Source organism: Dermacentor variabilis, unplaced genomic scaffold, assembly GCF_050947875.1.
Source record: "Dermacentor variabilis isolate Ectoservices unplaced genomic scaffold, ASM5094787v1 scaffold_13, whole genome shotgun sequence".
Classification (NCBI taxonomy): domain Eukaryota; kingdom Metazoa; phylum Arthropoda; class Arachnida; order Ixodida; family Ixodidae; genus Dermacentor; species Dermacentor variabilis.
Genome location: NW_027460291.1, coordinates 33,742,899 through 33,763,273, shown reverse-complemented (window position 1 = coordinate 33,763,273; position 20,375 = coordinate 33,742,899). Strand labels below are relative to the sequence as shown.

General features: G+C 44.0%; 1 protein-coding gene across 14 annotated transcripts in view; it reads left to right on the top strand.

The window, feature by feature from the left end:
• LOC142566721 (uncharacterized) overlaps positions 1-20,375 on the top strand; it is a 438,480-nt gene that overhangs the window by 325,789 nt on the left and 92,316 nt on the right. The gene's annotated exons all lie outside the window — the stretch shown is intronic.

Genomic DNA, 20,375 nt, shown 5'->3' with positions numbered 1-20,375 from the left:
ATTTCGGTTTACAACTTCTATGCAATTACACTTCTGTTCTTGGGGGCTTTGTTTAAATAGTTCTTGCAAAGGATGTGCCTCAATCATTTATGCCATCAAAAGCAGCCTGGTTTAATTAAAATAGGGACATTGTGGCAGTCGTTTCATTTTTCTAAAGCTTGTGTTACTGTCCCCTGGGGCAAACAGGCATGTTGCAAGTGCGCGTAAAGGCTGACAATACGACTTCTTTTTTTAGATCTATTCATGCAGTCTTGAAAGGGAAGATGGCTGATTTTTAGTTTACCAATGCCTGGTTAGCTACAGCAAAGCATTATAAGTGGCACTAGCATTGTGCAAGGCTGGGCTGAGCACATGATTGGATATAAACACCTCAATGGTCTCCTTCAGGTTTGGGCTTTCACTTGTGCCAATAAAGAATGGTTCACACCTGAAAGGGATGTACAATGCTCAAAGAATGGAATGCCATAATTCAAGTGCACAGCCTTCTCTATATTTCTGCACTGTCTGCTAATGTTCTGAGAGAATGTTAACGCAAAAATAATTTATCGTGACAAATGTGAGATCGTGTGAGCTTTTCACATCTTTACCACAGCCCCTTGCTTTACCATGGCACAAAAAGCACCAAAAAAGAACGAGGTGCAGCATCACATTCCATTCAATGAGAACTGTACACAGAGCAACCATGTTTTTGTGTGAATGTATTACATGCTTTAAAGATGTTGAAGCAAGATAAAATGTGTGCCCTTTGCTGTATACAGCCCTTTGAATGTGCAGAGCAGTGTGGTTTTACCTGGAGGACCCACAGAATGTGGTCTGGGCTGCTGTCCCCTCTGACACTGGAATGAGCCCCAGTGATGAAAGCAGCACTAACATTGGGTGCTCGGTGTGACTAACTGACTAGGTGATGCAGAAGTGGGTCTGTTTGCACAAATAATTGCAATTGTACACGCGTGCCACTGTGCTGATGACATAGTGAAACAGAATTCAAAATCATGGGATACATGTTACACTGCAATCAAGACTTCTGGTTATGGAACTCAGCATTCTCGATGATTTCAGCATTGTTTGCGCTAACATGGGGGTTGCCATTTCAACTACATCTGAGCAGCAGTCGAGTTGGCTCTGCCTGGTCTAAGGGCTGCATGCTTTTTTCTTTAACTTGCAAAATTGCGGGGCAACTTGTTAGACCGTGCTCGTGCCGCGCATGCATTGCTCGCCATGATGTCATGTTGTGCTGCATCTGGCACAAGTGTCAGTCATTGGTTTCACAACATAACTGTAGTTTAACACATTTCAGACATTGCTTTGACAAAATACTGTGTTGCACATGTTTGTGCAGTTGGGCCCACGTCACATTTTCCCATGATTCCCTTAGTGATGGTTTGGGCGTGTGCAAACTGTCTCTGTGGCTGCACATGTTTTGTGTGCATTGTTCCCCTTGTGCTTCTTTTAGCTGTGGTACCGAGTTTTGCCTCGCTATCTGCAGTAGTGAGAAAAACAATTTGTCCATCACTCATTCGTTTCCTTTGAGTTGCTCTCACTGGGGGCACTGTTTGGTACTGAGAACAATAGTGCACTCTGCGGCCGTATCAGTTGTGTGCCGCAGGGGAGTTCACTGTGCCTACGGTAAAGTCTAAAGTCTACGGTATGTCGATCAACACTAGCACAGCCTTGCTTATGAAAAGCAGACCAGACAGCAAGGTACTGCTGTGATAGTTCCACCCATCAAATTTCACCCAAAGATGCAGAGGAAATAAGGGACTGGCTTTTAAACAGCGTTCATTATTTTTTCATGCTGTAAATAGTGATGCAAAACGTTTGTGCACATCTCTCGCTCCTTATGTGTGGTCCACTCTTCTCTCAAATGAGCTTCCTCGACCATCTTGTTGCCTGGTGTATGGGCGTTGCGCCATTCCAACCTTGTTCTCCCTCTATCTACACGTGGCTGTGGTGCTCTTGCTGTTTCCTCAAGTCACAACTGTTTTCACTCGCAGCTCATGCCACATTTTGGTGTATATATGCCAGAGATGACATGACACTGTATATATACCATAGATGACATGACATTGCATTAGGCAGACAGCTGTTTTAAGTGATGCTCCAGCCAGCTGTTATGTTTGGTTGGGTAAGGGGGCAGAACAGCTAAACTCTCAAAGTTAGACCAGCTTACCTTGATCCCTTAATGCCAAGCTACTGTAAATACTTGGTTGTTTGCAGGCTGATGTCTGTTGCAAACTTTATGACGTTCTCTGCCTGGTGTTTTCTTTTTTTCTTCTTCTTCTTCTTTTTTTTTTAGACTACACAAAATTTTTAGAAATCACCTGTGGCAGATAGCATAATTCTAGTCATTTAGCTGGATTACTCAGAGATGGACATTACTTGCATTATAAATCAAAATGCATAATTGAGTAATTAAAAATGCAGGTATAACTTTTTATTTAATTACTTATCAGCACATATTGCAATTTACAAATTGCAGCCGGTGAGTTTGCAAGGCATATCCACTTGGAACAAATTTTCAGGATGATGCCAGTTTCAAGATATTCATTCCCAAAGGTGTGATGAAATACATGGGCATTCCAGTCACTTTTATGCTTCAATGCATAAAACAGTGTTTTGTGAACAATAAGACACCTTTTGTGATGGCTTAACGGCTATGGCATTGCACTGCTCAGCATGAGGTCATGGGATCAAATCCCGGCTGCTGTGGCCCCATTTTAATGAAAGTGAAATGCAAAAATGCCTGTGTTCTGTATATCAGGGGCATGTTAAAGGTCCCGAAGTGATCAAAATTTCCAGAGTTGACCACAACAGCGTGCCTCATAATCAGATCGTTGTTTTGGCTCATAAAACCCCAGAATTGATGTTAAACAATTGTGGATTTTTACCGCAAGTTTCAGGGCGCATATCTCGAAAACCGTGCAATCGTTACAATTTGTTTTAAGTGTACATGCCTTGCAAATTCAGTGGCTACAATTAGTAAATTGCAATATGTGCCATAAATGAATTTTTGTTCATTGGTTTGCTATGCATTTAGATTTCTCATGCAAGTAATGTCTGGCACTTTGAGTAATCAAACTCGAGGGCACAATCATGCTATCTGCCTCAAGATTTTTTAAAATTCTGTTGGTCTAAAAAAAAAAACCTTGTATACTAGTCATACGCTGCTTAATGCGGATAGGCATAATCTTTTGTAAGTGTCGCCCTTCTCCTTAACACATTCTTTAAAACATCATAACCAGTTGTAAGAGATTTTTTTTTTATGTTGTCACGTTTACTCTAAACATATAATGCAGTCCACTTTAGACTTGCTTATGTGCCTTAAAATGACATTAGATAGTAGTTTTGGGGAATTCATCTGAGCTCTAGGTAATATTTGTTGCTGCACATTGTGCACTATGCCATGCGTCTGATTTCTTCTTTGTCAAAGAACCTGTGACCCTCATTAACATGGTGGTTGCCCATTATTTACTGAAATTGCAGTCGGAAAACTGCATTAGAATTGTCACTTTGCTCTTGTCTTTTACTATCTACAGTTAGGTATTAAATGGGCAAGCTAACTCTAACAGGTAACACCACTGCACTTTTGAAGCAATGATAAAAGAACCTATTTGTTGTGAGGCAGCCAAGTTTGCTTGTGAATCTTCTTAGCATCGCTATGACGGAAGCACAATAAAAGTTAAGAAACTACTTGCTCCTTCTACCGTACATGTGGGAAAAGGGATGTGGGAGTGTAAAAGAGAGAGGTATTTAGGTTAATCATGTGCCCTAGACAAGGCACAGATGTATCTATAGTCACAACTCAAGTTTGGCGCCTTCAAATATGGAAGAAACACTTAAAGGAGCCATGAAACACTTTTTGGACATAGTAAGAAAATGTTGCCAGTCTGTGCAAGAGGCTCCTATGAACATGCGAGCCAAATATTATTACATTGCATGCTGCCGGCACTGTGCAGTATCGTGTCTAAAACAGTGAAAAATCATTTGCTCTCTCTTCTGCAGTGTTGTTATGCAGCGTCATAACAACATTGCGTTATGCAGCTATTGTACAGCTATTGTCAGATTTCATGATCACGAGAACATTCTCACTAATACATTATTGCTAATCTTGAGTAAAGTAAAAGAAGCACATATATGTCTGCAATTGCAAAATGACAGAAAACTAATTTCATCTTTGCACTGTCAGTCTATGACAGTTGCACCTAGCTGCATCTGCTGCGCGTGGCCTCCAAAATAGCAGTGATGTGCTACATAGCGTAGTCTACCGTCGTTGCCAAGGGGTGCCGTGACGAGCCCTTCCACTGCCAAGACACTCAACTTTTGGGTGGGATTTTGCTCTCATGGCTTCTGCCCCATGTAACTCCCAGCATGCTAGTGGAGACCAAAAGAGAGAGAAAGCCGTGTATCAGTGCGATAAAATATCCACTTGAAGGATTCACAAATCTTTCTGTGGCTTTAGATGACGTCCTTTAATAGTGGGGCCATTCTATGATTGCAAAAGTGTTTCAGGGCCCCTTTAAGCTGCAGAGGGGCTGATGAGGCATGAGGCCAGTCTCCTAAGACTTTAGCTTTGGTAAAGGGCCGATTGTGTACTCTGTCCAAAATGTTTGAAAGTCCCAGGACTTTAGTTTCAGTAAAGGTCCAATTGTGTAGTTGGTCCAAAGCTTCTGAATGTCCCAGAACTTTAGCTTTGATAAAAGACCACTTGTTCTAGTCTGTGGCTGTCAAATCTTGTGAAATATAAGCAACTGGTGTCTGCATAATTGTAAACAAGCAAGACAAATTGATTATAACAATCAAGAAAAAGACATAAAAGAACAGTTACATGATTCACCATTGAATGCCTGCCAGACACGAAGTTAAAGCTTCTGTGAGCAGAACAACAATCACTGTAATACAAGTCTCGGCATCAAGGTTTCACATGCCTTCAGTATCCTAATGACTCCAGTCGAGACACCGGCTCGGGTAGCGTAAGTCTCCATACCTGCTTTGCACCATGGCATATACAAAGCGTACAGGCACAGCCTCGGCTGTTTCGTTCATAGCCACAATGCATAACCACTCAGATAAAAGCGTGCACTGATCAAATGAATAAGTTTTCAATTTTCATGCTTGTGTTTTCTTGTGAATATGAAATAGACCGCGTATTTGATGTGTCTAGCCATGCTGGCAGGAAGCCAGGCAATGGCACCTGGCTTTCATAATGAAGCTGATGTTTTGCATGAAGCCAGCCCTTACTAAACATTGGCTCAGCAGCCTAAATTTTGTACTTCAGAACTGCTGCTGAATTGATTGTCAAGCATTCACTCCATACACAAATGACCACCTAACCGCCGCAGAATCTCAGTGTTTTTGGCATTCTACTGCTGAACACGAGGTCGCAGATTCGATTCCCAGCCACAGCAGCCACATTCTCTGAACTAATTTTGAGCACCTGGGGTATGTGCACCTAAATCGAAGTATTCAAGCATTTTTCCATTTTGATGGGGGAGAAACACAAAAATGCTTGTGTACTTAGATTTAGGTGCACATAAAAGAATTGAAGGGGGTCAAAATTAGTCTGGAGCCCTTCATGACAGTGTCTCTCATAATGTGAAGTACAGTTTCAGGATGTTAAGCCCAACAATTTCATTTTTCATTCGCACACACATGTTTGAGGACATGCTAGGTTTCTTCCACTGTTTGTTTCAGTCATTTGCATATAATACCTGCTGAACCCAGAGTGTAAAAGGACGGGCTAATTTAAATTCAAGTAAGATTATGCACTTTCTGCTATGCCAGAATGATATGGCAGTTATTTAAAAACAAAACAGCAGAAAGGGGACGCAAGCGCAAGTGTCTGGCACATTCTTTGTTTGTCAGCCTCCCTTTTCAGCTCGATTTTGTTTTGGAAGGGCTCAAATATCGAACTCACACTGATCTATTTGTCACCTAAATGAAGTTATGCTTGCTGTAGAAGTTCATCACTTCACTAGCCATGCATCTCTGCTTGTCATCATACTAGTTGCAACATTTTACATTCACTGAAGCATTCTGAACAGACATTACGAATGGAGTAGGGTGTAGAGCAACCTTAACTGTGAAACGCTTTGCATTAGTAAATAAGTATTCAGAAATCGTGTATGGCAAGTGCACTTCCCTCTCAGATAAACACAAAGGGACTTCTGGCATCTTTGTCTTGTCATTTTATAGCACTTTGACCATGCTACAAAGCTGTGGAAGACAGTGTTTAGTCTATATTTTAAGGAAAACAGGTTGTCATTGCAAGAATCAGCCTTCATTGCACATTTTATAGGTGGCTTAGCCTCATAATAAGCCTTAGTCTCTTCTGATTTATGTGGTTGCTGTAGCACTGCCAAACATTCTGGAATGATTGGATGAAGGTTGGCTATATGCATCAGTTCACCAAACCAGTAGATCACCTTGACAGAAGTGCACCAACTTTGTCAGAAGCTGGAACTATTCAGTATCAGGGAACTTGTCTTTACAGAGTTTGTTTTAAACAGGCTTCCCTACAATCATCATCATCATCAGCCTGGTTATGCCCACTGCAGGGCAAAGGCCTCTCCCATACTTCTCCAACTACCCCGGTCATGTGCTAATTGTGGCCATGTTGTCCCTGCAAACTTCTTAATTTCATCCGCCCACCTAACTTTCTGTCGCCCTCTGCTACGCTTTCCTTCCCTTGGAATCCATTCCGTAACTCTTAATGACCATCGGTTATCTTCCCTCCTCCGATGGTCATTAAGAGTTACGGAATGGATTTCACAATACCTTCCATTAAAGGGGCCCTGAACCACTTTTTATCGAAGTGGAGAAAGGCATTTGAAGGGAAAGTAGGCTATTTCAGAAACACTTTGCCATAAAAAGTACTTCAATGCGTTAAGCAGAAGCGGAATTACTGGCGGTCAAAGACGGCCTCCGCTGTGCTCCTATTCCTTCTTCAAAGCCTTGCTCTGCAAAGGCAACGGTGCAGTGGGGCAGGCCCACAATGCTCCTCCTTCTAAGTGTCACCGTGGCACACAGTTCAAATTTCATTTTTGGTGTTAACGTAGATGCCACGACTTCTGTCTTTGGTGCCTACGACGTGCTAAACATAAGCCAAGCACGGTTGTCCTCTGTGAACCGCAGTACGCTTAGCCACTGGACTCATGGTGTCACCCTGCGGCGGCCGCGGTATCTACACTGTGTAGCCAACCACAACTTAATGTCTGCTATCTGCCAATAGTAGCCGACCAAGGGAATGACGAAATAATGTGTCCGATGACGAAATATTGCATCTAGAAGAGATTGAGGATAGGGCCTTCTGTTGAAAAGAGACCGTTTGCGAGAAAGGTGACTTTGCGATCTGCTTGCGTGCTCCACACACTGCATACGACAGCAAAACTTGGCTGTGATGTTCACAGCAGCATATACTATCCACGGACTATGTTGTTTCACCAAGCTCGAAGAGTGGTTCAGGGCCCCTTTAAAGGGTGAACTCCATTTACCGTATTTACTTGCATAATGATCGCACTCACGTAATGATCACACCCCTGAATTTTCTTGCCAAAATTAGTTTTTTTTTCTTTCCTGTGTAATGATCACACCCCGAACTTGCCGCAACGATATGTCGCGTGCCAAGTCTAGGTAATGATGATCGCGCTTACCACCTGTCGAATGATGTCGAATGCTATACGAACGACTCTTCACAACATACCAAGTGGTCTGCACGCACCAAACATCCTTAAGCAGATGCCCCATTTTATTCCTTTCATCACTTTCCGCACTTCCATGAAAAAAACAAAAACAAAAAAAAAATGCTACAACCAAACTTGTCTTGGCTTTATAATGGTTGTAGTCAACAACAACAAAAAAGGCGCCTTTCGATTCTTCTCGTCTGCACTCGTGGGCACGCAACAAATCACCAGCGGAAACAATAGTAGCAACGTTTACACTGATATGTTAGAAGTGTACCCTATTCAAACGCCCACGCTTGTAACACAGCTAAGATATTCGCCCACCCTTAGCAGAAACGTGCCGTATTAGGATAGTAGTGAAGACAAATGCCACAGTTTCCGTAGCATACCCGCCTTGTGTTTCTAGGTCACTGGCAGCTAGTACGCCTGGCAAACCTGGCAGAAGGTGACATGCAGTAATTGACAAGCCCAGTCAGATATCTCAAGCAGTGTGGTTTAATATCATTTTTATGCCTCGCATTCACTTGTACCATCCATAGAGATTTTGATTACCAGGGCCAATTGCACTTAATACCTTGAGCATAAAGGAAGGTTTTTTTTTTCCATGAGACATCGTGGAGGAATCTGGATTGCATGTTTTTCCAGATTCACAAGGGGGCACCTGGGATGAAAATGGCTCACTGGCATGTAAGCGTTTGATGACTGCAAGGCTAGCATAGTATTCCAATGTTTCAGCTTTCAATCATTCGATTCCTGCACTTACAAGAAAATGGTCTTGTTTGTTACCTGGCAGCTTTCACTCAGTCATGTTCAAATATGTTATTTTGCCTTTTGCCGTAGTTCATGTAGTAGTTGAGGTGTTTGGTTCCAAGCTGCTTTCAGTCAGAGAAGAAATGCTGAGTAGAAGATGCAAGTTCGGGTATTGTTTGAAGTGGGGTGCTGTTCCCAGACAAAAGGGGACAAATTTTTTCATTTAGGTTGTGTGTAGACTAGTTGGTTCTTGAATATGGATGACAAGTTGCACTGCATGGTCATAACAAAACACCCAAGAAGAAAACATGATCACACACACAAGATGATGTGCATCATCAATTAGCCTAACTGCAAGCTGTGTTAATGAGATGAATCTAATTTGTGGCAGCTTTCCCGCAACTAAATGTTAGTCTCTCCTGTAATCCAGGCACTAGTTCATTCTTCTGTAGCGAAAAAATCAATGACACTGATATTCCTACGTGGATGAACGCGAAAGCATTGCATTCATCCACGTAGGGATACGTGGATGAACGAAACAGTCTCATTTGTGTACCTGCATGGACATCCAAAGGAGTCAGGCACAGCCACTGACTGAGAAGTCGAAGGTTCGTCCATTGGAGCGCACGACAGAACTCACCGAAGCGAAAACAATAATGTCCAATTGAACACCACTGAGCAGCCTTTCGAGTTATAAAACTTATTGCGGGCAAGCGACGGCACTGAGATGCTTGTTGTGTTTTGATTTGGCCTTACCGTGGCAGCAGGTATTCTTTTTTGCCTGCTGTGCTTCGTCAAGGCCTGAGCCAGCGTCACAAAGCGGATGAGGCGCGATCTGTCTCTGTGACCACATGACTTTTTGTACCATCGCCAGCCACACCTCTGGATTTTCTGCTTCATGAGCCATGCAATGCTCTTGCATTAAAAACCTTGCAGTGATCTTCATGAAAGCAACCTTCAGCCTAGAAGACTGCATTCTCTATTTCATTTGTGCTACATTATCTAAACATGTTGTGGGGTGCTGTTCCCAGACAAAAGGGGACAAATTTTTTCATTTAGGTTGTGTGTAGACTAGTTGGTTCTTGAATATGGATGACAAGTTGCACTGCATGGTCATAACAAAACACCCAAGAAGAAAACATGATCACACACACAAGATGATGTGCATCATCAATTAGCCTAACTGCAAGCTGTGTTAATGAGATGAATCTAATTTGTGGCAGCTTTCCCGCAACTAAATGTTAGTCTCTCCTGTAATCCAGGCACTAGTTCATTCTTCTGTAGCGAAAAAATCAATGACACTGATATTCCTACGTGGATGAACGCGAAAGCATTGCATTCATCCACGTAGGGATACGTGGATGAACGAAACAGTCTCATTTGTGTACCTGCATGGACATCCAAAGGAGTCAGGCACAGCCACTGACTGAGAAGTCGAAGGTTCGTCCATTGGAGCGCACGACAGAACTCACCGAAGCGAAAACAATAATGTCCAATTGAACACCACTGAGCAGCCTTTCGAGTTATAAAACTTATTGCGGGTAAGCGACGGCACTGAGATGCTTGTTGTGTTTTGATTTGGCCTTACCGTGGCAGCAGGTATTCTTTTTTGCCTGCTGTGCTTCGTCAAGGCCTGAGCCAGCGTCACAAAGCGGATGAGGCGCGATTTGTCTCTGTGACCACATGACTTTTTGTACCATCGCCAGCCACACCTCTGGATTTTCTGCTTCATGAGCCATGCAATGCTCTTGCATTAAAAACCTTGCAGTGATCTTCATGAAAGCAACCTTCAGCCTAGAAGACTGCATTCTCTATTTCATTTGTGCTACATTATCTAAACATGTTAAGTACCAACTAGTGCGGTTAAGTTAATTAGACGAATCTAATTTGTGTGAGCTATCCTACAACAAAATACCAGCGAATCCAGTTATCTGGGCACTCATTGATTCCTCTTTGGCAAAAACATCCCAAGTGATGCTCAGATGAGTTAGCCTCGAGCCTCAGCTGGATGCGTTGCCTGTGGTATTTGTGCCACAGTATCCTAGCATGCAAGCATGCAAGTATCCTAGCATGCGAAGTATCCACCAATGCTTATCGGCTGCCACTTATCTGTGTGAGGTGCAGGAAGTGCCTGAAATTTATTTTTATGACTTGTGCTAAGAAAAATATGATGCACAAAGGAGGGAGGAGGAGTAGATTTTAATGAAGAGAAAGGAGGAGAGGTCGGCCTGGAGAGCGTCTCTAGCCTGCTACTCCTCACAGGGGAAAGGGGAAGTGGGAAATACAGGGAAAGGTAGGTGGCGGGTGATTATGGTATGGTACAATGAGATACTATATACACGTTGTCCAATATGCGGATGCGCACTGTAGACGTAATGCACGTAAAAGTAACCTTGTCCATACAAAAAGTAATCTTGTCACAAAAAAGTTATTGCGCAAACACATTTCGCACTGACTGCACGTCTCACAGTTTCTAGAGGCGATCATCTAAACCAGTCTCACTTAAAAAGTTCAAAAGTGATTTTATGGCACGTTGGGCACAGTGAACACTCCTCCACGCGCCCAAAAGCTTTTCTTCTGAAAAGGGGCGGGAGTCCAAGCTGTCAACTGTAGATTTGAGTGGTCTTCGTTCGGGCGCATATTGAGGGCACACGCAAAGTATGTGAGCTATTGTCTCGAGAGTGTGACAGACGCTACATTCAGAGTCCCGTGTTTGTCCAATCTTGTGAAGGTATCAGTTGGTGTATGCCACACCCAGCCGTAATCGATGAATGAGTGTTTCCTGGCTTCTCCGCAACCGAAGTGGAAGCCGGAATTGTAATCCAGCGTCAAGTCTAAGGAGGCGCTCTTGTCTATGTTCGGGGTTGTCCCAATGTCGCGCCGTAGAAGTTTTAAGGGAGGTATGGAGCAAGGTGTTAATGTCATACCGGGAAAAATGAATTTTTATAACAGTTCTGTCAGTGTGCGCCTTTTTTGCTTCTGCGTCAGCCTGTTCGTTTCCAGCTATTCCACAATGGCCAGGAATCCACTGCAGCACGATGGTATGCCCGGAATGAGATGCCTCAGCAAGCAGAGACATGATGTCATAAACCAGAGGACTATATGCGGTTCTGTAACTCATATAATTGCTGATGAGTTGCAGTGCTGGTTTTGAGTCACAGAACACTGTCCACTTCTCGAGACTCTGTTGCAGTATGCAGCGAACTGCTTCTCGAACTCCGGTCAACTCAGCTGCTGTAGACGACGTCCTGTGTCCTATCTTGAACTTTTGTGCGATCCCCATTCCTGGCACCATGTAGGCCACCGCGGAAGAGGTCTGTGTCACAGAACCATCTGTAAAAACATGTTCGTAATATCCATACATGTAAGCAATGTATGATAGCGCGAAATGCTTGAGCCCAGCAAGCAGCATCTTCGACTTCTTCGTTATTCCAGGGATTGAGAGTCTCACCATTGGCTTGGCCATCGTCCAGAGTGGAACTTCGGGTATGTCATACGGTTCGAAGTCCGACGGCAATAAGTCTTGCTGCGACAACACGGCTTCTGAGTAGGCGGACACAGGCCGTACGCTTGTGACGTTCGTGAGTGGATGATTCCTGTGTCTAGTCAGTAGCCTTAGATGCACTCGCAATGGCTCATGTTGCAGATAAACTCAAGCTGGGCACGCACGTGCCTCTGCAATAGTGCCCCAAGTAGACGCACATCGTGGTAGTCCTAGGCAAATTCTCTGTGCGCGAGCCTGAGCACTTTCAAGTGTGCGTACAGCAGTTGTACTAACCCGAGAAAGTACAGGCGCACTGTAGCAGAAGTAGCCAACAAAAAGAGCCTGGTAGAGCTGCAGAAGAGATGACTTGGATGGCCCCCATGATTTTCCAGACATATGTCGAATGATCTGAGTAAAGCTGTCCAGCTTTTTTCTTAATCCAGAGAGGTGCTTCGACCAAGATAAGTCACGGTCGATGATGACTCCGAGAAACTTGTAGTGGGTTACTGAAGGTATAATTTTCCCATCAATCATAACGGGGTAGCAGGCCATTGACTTCTGTGTAAGTGCCATGGTTACACTTTTTTCCGGTGAGAGCTGCAGTCCGCGACTGTTTAGGTATGTCAACATTATTGACACCGCGCGCTGCAGCTTCGTTCGCACTTGCAAGCACGTTAAGCTCGTGGTCCATATGCAGATGTCGTCTGCGTACACAGAGACCGAGACTGTGCCTGCGTGTTCTTTGACCAGTCCAATGAGAACGATATTAAATAAGGTTGGGCTCCAATACACCTCCTTGAGGCATTCCACGATAGACGGGGTGGTTCTTTGTTTCACCGTCTGGAGTTGTCATGAATATCGTTCTCTCTTGAAGATAGCTGGCTATCCATTGATGCATACGTCCCCAGACGCTACATTTTTCTAGGGCATTTAAAATTGCATCATGTAGAATGTTGTCAAAAGCACCCTTGATATCTAGAAAGACAGCAGCCGTTAATCGATGGCGACATTTCTGATGTTCAATGGTTGTTACTAGGTCAATGACGTTGTCGATTGACGACCTACCCTTTCGTAAACCTGTCATTGCGTCTGGATATATATTACGCTTCTCCAAAAACCACTCCAGGCACGTCAAAACCATGCATTCCATGGTTTTACCAATGCAACTGGCAAGCGCCACAGGTCTGTAGGAAAGCATAGCATGGGGTGTCTTGCCTGGTTTCAATAATGCCACGATTTTGCTTGTCTTCCAGTGTGCAGGCACAGTTCCCGAGGACCAAGAGAGATTGTATAAAGCCAGGAGCTCTTCAGTCGCTCGAGGGCCTAGATGGCGCAAGGTAGAATAGGTAATGCCATCAGGACCAGGCGCACTTGAGTGTCTTGAAGAGGAAATCGCTGCACGTAGCTCTTGCAGCATGAATGGGAGGTCGAGACGATCGTCTATTGTTGGAGGAGCACACCTGAGCACTGAAGCTACCGATGTTGCAGATCCAGAGAGGTGTATGCAGAAATCTTGCGCGATGTCCTTCTCACTGCGCGTCTGGATGATAGCCACAGCTCGGAAGAGACGTAGCTGTTGTGGAGGAGATGGTAGTGCTCGTACAACATGCCATATTGTGGACAACGGTTTTCTTGGGTCCAGGCTGATGCAAAAGGACCTCCAACGTTGTCTGTCGAGCTTGTCTAAGTATCTTTGAATTTTCTTTTGCACACGGCGTGACGTCCTCAAGTCTGATATCAATTTAGTTTGCCTGTATTTCTTCTCGGCGCGACGTCGGACTGCCCGCAGCTCTTCATATATAACGTCAATGGATGTTCTTGAATTTGATGTTTGGATGATGCGTGTTGTTGCATGCATTGCTGCTCTAATGCGCTCTTCAATCTCTTTCGGTGAAATTACACAGTTGCAGGATTCTTCTAGCTTGTTCTGAAAAGCATCCCAGTCAGTGCGTCGCGTATGAGAACTTGGAACTCTTGTAAACCATCTCAGTTGTACATAAGTAGGTAGGTGATCACTGCCATATGTTTCAGCATCTGTGCAACAGCCAGCAGAAGACGAAAGGCATAGTGAAGTGATAGCTAAATCGAGACAGCTGCTGTATGTTGTGCCACGAAGAAATGTTGGTGAGCCATCGTTCAGGATGTCAAGATCATTGCTGCTTGTGAAGTCAAGAAGTTGTCTTCCTCGAAGATTTGTGATCCTACTACCCCAAAGATGGTGGTGCATGTTGAAATCGCCTACAATAATATGAGGTCCTCGGCAAGAGTCGAGAACAAGTTTCAGGTGTCCAGAGTAAAATCTTCCCCTGGGAGAAATATAGCCATCGATGATCGAGATTATCCGGTGCTTTAGCTTCAGTGTTATAGAGATGTACTCATTGCTGCTATGCACCGGAACTTGGTTTAGTGAATATGTGAGGTCACATCGAACACATAGTAAAACTTTGCTAGTATTTCCACTTGTCCCAGACGCGAACTGTTCATATCCAGAGAGTCTAAATGGCGATGTCATATTCGGCTCGCATATTACAATAACTGGAAACCAATGCTTGAGCAATCTCTGTTTAAAATCTCCCAGGCGACCCTGTAGACCTCGTGCATTCCACTGGAATATTACGGAACCGCTTATCCTTTCCTGTAGTGACAACCTTGAAGTTGATGATGCCATGGCGTTTACTAGCCTTTATACAGCAGCAAGCACTGGTTCTAGTGCGTCGAGAATTTGCATCGCAGCCTTGGCAATGGGCGTCTTAACTCCGATGAGCAGCATTCGCAAGGAATGAATCAACTGTGCAAGCATTGCCTTGATTTGCCCATCCGACGATGAAGGTTCATGTTCACGCTGGCGTTTCAGCTGCACTTCTGTACTCCGAGATGGCAGGGAAGGCCATATAGTAGTGTCCTTGGTGTTCAGAAGAGCAGACGTGGTTAAAGGTGGCTCTGACGTTTGAGGACTAGCAGGAGCGCGCGACGACATTTCCTGGAGTACAGGTTGTCCTGTTGTCGATGCTGATCTCCTTCTGCGATTACGTGAGTGCCTCTGGCGGCGGTGGACCTTGGTAGCCGCTTCTCTGTGTGTAGATCGATCTCGTACCATTTTCCTTAGCACGAACATTTCAGTCTTTAATTTTGGACAGTCCTTCGACGTTGCCTCGTGCGGCCCATCACAGTTAGGGCACTTTAAGTCAGAGCCAGCACACGTCAACTCATCGTGATCACCACCACAGCGCGGACATGTCATCTTGTTCATGCACACAGCACTTACATGCCCGATTTTCTGGCATTTACGGCACTGCAAGGGCCTAGGGATGTATGGACGGACAGGATGTCGCACATAGCCCACTTTTACATGTGTTGGTAAGGTCTCTTTCTCAAAAATGAGTTTTATGCACCTCGACCGTCCAAAATGGTGTAGGTCTGTGATATGGACAGTTGAGGAGATTAGCGTTGGGAGATCGTCATTATCAATATCTGTATCGACATCGTAGATAACACCGGCGGTCGTGCTGCCTCCATGTACGATGAATGAGCGGACAGGTATATTTCCTAGCTCAGTTACAGCTTTCAAAGTGTCGAGGATGGTTCATGTAGTCACATCAACAGTAAGTATGTTTCTTCTGGGATTAATTCGGACCTCTCTGATTTGCCCTGGAGCCAGCCTCTCGAGATAGGCAGTGAAAGTTTGCTTATTGAGGGAATTGAGGTTGCCTGTAGCAGCGACGGGGATGTAGGCAATTGTGTACGCTTGCTGTGTGGGCGGCTTATTGTAGTTAAGCTCACTCATGCTTGATGTCCTACGAAGTTTCCTCTTCAACCGACCATTTGTGACCTCGGTATATCCGCTGTCAGAATCCATTTCGTCGACGTCTGAGCAGCTCGATGACCTTGGCAGAGTCGTGTTGAGGTGGTGGAGCACAGCAGACCGACTTGCGGCTTGGAGGCCAGCCCCCAGCCTTGGCAGCAGAGGAGGCAGAACGTCCGTCATTGCTTTTGACATCGTACCCGCCACGGGGGCATCGGTACGCACAAGTTTAACCGGAAAAAACCAGAGCGAAGCAGGACTAGCAGCTAATCAAGAACTCGTCTTCCGATGCACAAAAATAACACAAACACAGTACTACACAGCGAACAAGCTTGTTATGTATTATGTACGTTTTGTTTGCTTTATTAATTTCTTTCTAACAGCAAGTAACTACTCAGAAGCATAGCCAAATAGCCCCTTGTCTTGTGTTCAAATGCATGAAATGAAAGAGGCAGCAAAAGCAAAAAGGGAAAATCAGGGCCTTGGGAGGTGACACCCTCATAATGGAACAACCTGCAGATTACTGTTGCTGATATCATGGTGTGGGGGTCAGTTTGTCTTCCTGAGGTTCCTTAAATTGTCATTCTCAACTCTGTTGGGCTCCTTATACAGTGGACCAAAGGAGCCAAACACACCACAGCACAGCGCGCTTCTTAAATCGGAAAAGCACAGCTTATTTTGTCCACATTTCTTCCTGCCCGTTTTGTCTTTGTCTGCACAACGGGTGCAACGCATACATGCATGTCTGGTATCATTACGTCTTGTCCATGTGCTGCTTCAGTGCCATCTGTCCTTTGCATGTCCTCTTTGCCGTTCATGTTCTTGTGCCATTGCCCTTGGTCATGGTATGTGCTGACATGGTTGATGCACTACTTCTTTTGCATGCATGGGCACTTTTTACAGAGTGTTGTCCCTTGGAAGAAGGTATCTGACATTGCACTAGCCGCTATGTAGGGGTTGTAAGCAGCACTGACATGGCATAGAACATGCAAGTCTGTGGAAAGTTTCTCGCTGTGACTCAGATTGGGACCAACAATACAATAGCATTGTAGACTTTGTGCACAATTTTTTCTGCACAAGGAAATATGTAATGCACAATCCACAGTGAATACTGAACTATGTTTGCTGATGCGATCATTGTTTACTAAAGGTTAAAAAAAACATAGGAGCACTTAAGGAAAGGAGACATGAAATAGGCACATTCTTTTCATTAAAGATGTTTGGCAACTAGCACAAGAATGTGGTTTATGTAAGCTTCATTTTTGTGCTTCATTTGAGGCAAAGGTAGTTTTGTTTCGCTTTTTTTGTCCATTATCTTATGTGAATTAGAAAAACAGCTTTTCAGTCGTGAGGTGAGGATAGGCACTTAAGTAGCTATAAAATTTCTACAGTTGATATATGCAAGCCATGCCATGATTGATGATGTAGAGAAGAGGCGCAGTTTTTCACATCCTTTTGTTTTAATGTTGATCACTAAAGTAGTTCTTGAAGGAAAGAAAGTTTAATACAGTTTTGAATAAAGTAATTGAAGGAAACCACTGAGATGAAGGGGGATTTTTCAAGGGAGTAGCTGCCTCCTTGTATACAGCTACCCCCAGGAAAACAGCATGGTTTGTTTAAGATCTGCTCACCTAAAGAAAAAATTTCAAGCTCCACAGTTTGTGTCTGGATAGCACACTAAAGGTCTGGTTTATTACATTCTAACTAATTCTGTTCATATTAAAAGTATGTAATTCTCATTATAGTTCACACATGTATCGCTGATGAGATTGGAGATCAGGAGTATCATTCTGATCAGAGCAAGAAGTGAATCTGAGATACACTTGGCTTTGTTACCCTGAAGGACTTGCCGTTTTATGAAGCATAAGGCTTAAGCTAAGTAAACAGGAATAGTGGGAATGTTTAAAAGAAGATGCATTTTCAATCTTGGATTTTTTCATTTCTGATATTATCCATTGCATCAAAAACACTGAATAAAGCATGAGGTAATGTAACTCAGATTTATGAGATGAGATCCAAAATTTTTTAGTCCGGTGCTGTCATCTGAGCCGGGATAACGTAAAACTATTCCAATCTGTTTTTATTCTAAATCCGCCATTAGCCCTCCTTGGTAGGTCAAAATGGCTCGAGCCCCGCCCATATGGGTGCAGCACACCCATATGGGCGGGGCCTGAACCATTTCGACCTACCAAGGAGGGCTAATGGCGGATTTCGAATAAAAACAGATTTGAATAGTTTATGTTATCCTGGCTCTGGACAGGCAGTTCTAATGCTGTACTGCAGTGGTAAGTGACAGTGCTTGCTTAGCTTAGGATTTATCTTGGAAAAATCTGCCTTGGTTGGCGCATGTGTGGAGTTGCATCCATGTTGCTGCAAAATGTGCAACCTCTCAGTCCTTTTTCATTAGGGACACAGAAAAAGACAGCAGATCAATTGCACTAAATTTTCCACAAAGCACAGAGAAAAAAATACTGGGCAGGCCATGGTGGTGATGCAGCTAGTGTTTACAAGAAGAGCTGTGCACAGGAACAGAAATCTTGCTTGCATGGTAAGCCTAGTTTGAAGTGTGCTGACCTTCTGTGGAAAGTAAATGTTGATTTATGGTACACCGTTATGTTATCCAGGGAGAGGTGACTGCCTTAATAGTCCAGTGTGTCGCTGTGGCTGTCGTAACCAGCGTCCATTGGCACATGCCAGCGGTACAAAAGTCGAGATCGAGCATGTTCTATCTTTCACTAAACTTTGACACTTGCGCTACCCAGAAAGCTCCGTGTGCATGAGCAGCAATCTTTGTGCTCAGTAGAGAGTGAATGGAGCTGTGGTGGCAGAAGCAACAGCTGTGCTCGTGCAAAGCACAGGGGTAGGTAAAATGCGCTAGATAGGCCATTGTGCACATGTGCCAGCACCCCAGTTCGACATAGTACACATAGCATCTGTCCATCCACCTCTGCATTCTCAATATTGGTCGTAGTCAGGAGATTAATATTAAACTACAGAAACAGCACATTTCAGCAGCGTGCATGAGGTGGCAAACTTCAACCAGTGCTCACTGCTGCGTGGACTAGGCCAGACTATAAACAAGCCTTAACAGGCATTTAGGAAGCAAGGCGCATAGGTGCATCACAACGAACACATTACTGAAATGGGGGATTGGATTGCAAGAATTAGCATTGAACTAAAGACAATGATCAGGCGGGAGTTGGTTACACGGCATACCAACATGTACTGCATACTGACTGTTGGCCTGAACCCATTAAACAGAAGGGGCATGGGCTTGGGATTTTATCTTTCTTTTTGACCCCTTCACAACTTTCTGTTAACTTCGACATATTTTCATTACTGCATAACTTGGCCTGAGGATCCCAACAGCAGATAAGAAAGATCTTGGATGATGTTGATATATCGGCTTGAGGCTTCATTGGGCTATCTCACTCAAAAGATGCAACCTTTTCGTCCACAGTTGTCACTGGCAATGAAAGCTCGGGTAATGGCTATAAGCCTGAATAAAAGAAGTTACCCTCACTGGAAAATTCTAGCCTCGTGAATGTGCCCACACATGCACGCATGTGAACACACACATGCACATGCACGTACGCACTCTTCTCGTATTTTTTGGTTTCAAAGGAATGATGCAAGCAAGACAGCTTGTTATGGGGTCTATTTTTAGGTTTAGTAGTAGCTGAAGCAGAATGTCGGAAGAGAGGGCACTGCCCCCAATCTTTGGTGGCAACAGTACCGGCTGCTCTGCTGCAGTAATGCAATGTTACAACATGCTGCCTAGTGTGCTCATGTTCACGAAGCACTTTTCCAACCAAGAAAAATGCGAATGTCATCTTCGAACCACCACATAGACCTGAGGGATTTCTTGATTGATGACATGTTCAACATGAAATTCTGTCATTTGACACGAAGGCAATTCAAGCAGAAATTATGAATTGTATCTCATCCCAAATGAATAGCGCTTTCTCTCAAGAATGCATCCATCTCCAGCGTGTCTAAAAGCATGCTAAGAAGGAATGCATTTGCATGTGCATTGCAGACGTGCATTTGCAAGCATGTCTGCCAGTATTCGAATCCGTCCAGGACGGATTCATCATAAATATGGCAGATGCATTGGAACATGTGCATATGTTTGGATGGGGACTATCTCGGAGATAATGCCCATGAATTGGAACATTTTATAGAGGTGACAGCACCAATCCTGAAAATTGTTTAATCCCGCTTCATGTCATCTTAATAATTTTAACGTCTCATCACTGTGTTCAGTGGTTTTGCACTGCTGTGTCTCTCTAACAGCCACAAGAATGTTGAGGTGGGATCAGGGCAACTTTTATTTATTTTTTATAAAACACAAATCTGCAGAGGGGAGACACTGTTAGTGGCTTGCACTCTTGTTTGGCCACTGTCTTACGAAGACTGGCAAGTTTTGTACACCTGACAAGAGGCATTGATTATAGGTAAATGTTGCCTTGTTCTGGTGACACAATGCTTAGTGATGCAAGCATGCTTCATCTGATCGTCTTTTATCAGATGAAATGGTAATTCTGCTTACTTGTAACCTCACCTCACCGCGAGCAATATCACCAGTGTTTATTGCTTGTTTGCCTGTGAGAGAGCACACATGCATAACTTCAGCATGCACTGCACAGCAATTTGTTTT